This window comes from Cebus imitator, unplaced genomic scaffold, assembly GCF_001604975.1.
Source record: "Cebus imitator isolate Cc_AM_T3 unplaced genomic scaffold, Cebus_imitator-1.0 Scaffold439, whole genome shotgun sequence".
NCBI lineage: Eukaryota > Metazoa > Chordata > Mammalia > Primates > Cebidae > Cebus > Cebus imitator.
This window is the reverse complement of record NW_016107754.1, coordinates 640,276-641,543: the sequence shown is the minus strand read 5'-3', so window position 1 is coordinate 641,543 and position 1,268 is coordinate 640,276.

The following is a 1,268-nucleotide window of genomic DNA, read 5'->3' as shown; positions in this document are numbered from 1 at the left end:
CCTTGGGTGGCTTAAATTAAAATCTTTTTAGAGTCTTTGTACCCCAGGTTGGCCTGTCAGGGCTGCCATGTCCTCAACAGTTCCTGAGGATCCCTATATTATGTTCCAGCTCCTCCTTGCAGTGCTTTCCACCTGCCTGGCTTTCATAGTAGCTGCTTATTTCCTGTTAACCTTGCATGTTCTGCATCTATCCAGCCATCAGAGAAAGGGCAAGTATAAACAGAGACTAACTTTGGTACTAGTCCCTGGCAGCCTCCCTCCAGAGGCATAAATACTCATCTTGCCCTCAGAACACGTCTATGGGCTCATCACAAGGTACTATAATTGTCTGTTAACCTTATCTTTGTTGCTGGAATGTTGGGCAAAATGACTAGCATGTCATAACTGCTTATCAAATGTTTTTTGATCACTCCCTATATTGGAAATTACCAATTATCACATCAAATAATCACTGAATGATCAGGTGTTCTCCACAGTCAATATTGAGTCCAACAGTGAGCTTGGTGCTGAATGGGTACCAAAAAAGGACAAAATACTTCTCTGCAGAGTTCACAGAAAAGAAAAATTTTTAAATTTTTCTTTTCTGTGAACTCTGCAGAGAAGTATTTTGTTCCGGGGAAGACTGAAACAGTGTTGGGACAATGGAAAGGGTAAAGCATGTGTTTTGAAACCAAACTTTCTGACCTTGAATCTCACCTTTTCTACTTAGTAAAGGGATGCTCTTGGGTAAGCATATCTGGGATATCAATCTTGTCACTTGCAAAAGAGAGATGATAAAAACCACCACCACTTGGGTTGTCTCAAGGATTAAGCAACACATGCATTTAAAGTGTTTGGAAGAGACCAAGCATGTTGGTTCACCCCTGTAATAACAGCACTTTGGCAGGCCGAGGCAGGTGGATCACATGAGGCCAGGAGTTTGAGACCAGCCTGGCTGGCCAACACAGCAAAACCCAATCTCTACTAAAAATACCAAGATTAGCTGGATAAGGTGGTACACGCCTGTGGACCCAGCTACTCAAGGGGCTAAGGCAGGAGAACCTCTTGAACTCAGGAGGTGGAGATCGCAGTGAGTTAAGATTGCACTACTGCACTCCAGCCTGGGTGACAGAGCAAGACTCTGTCTCAAAAATATATAAAATTTTAGCCAGGTGCGGTGGCTCAAGCCTGTAATCCCAGCACTTTGGGAGGCTGAGGCGGGTGGATCACGAGGTCAAGAGATCGAGACCATCCTGGTCAACATGGTGAAACCCCGTCTCTACTAAAAA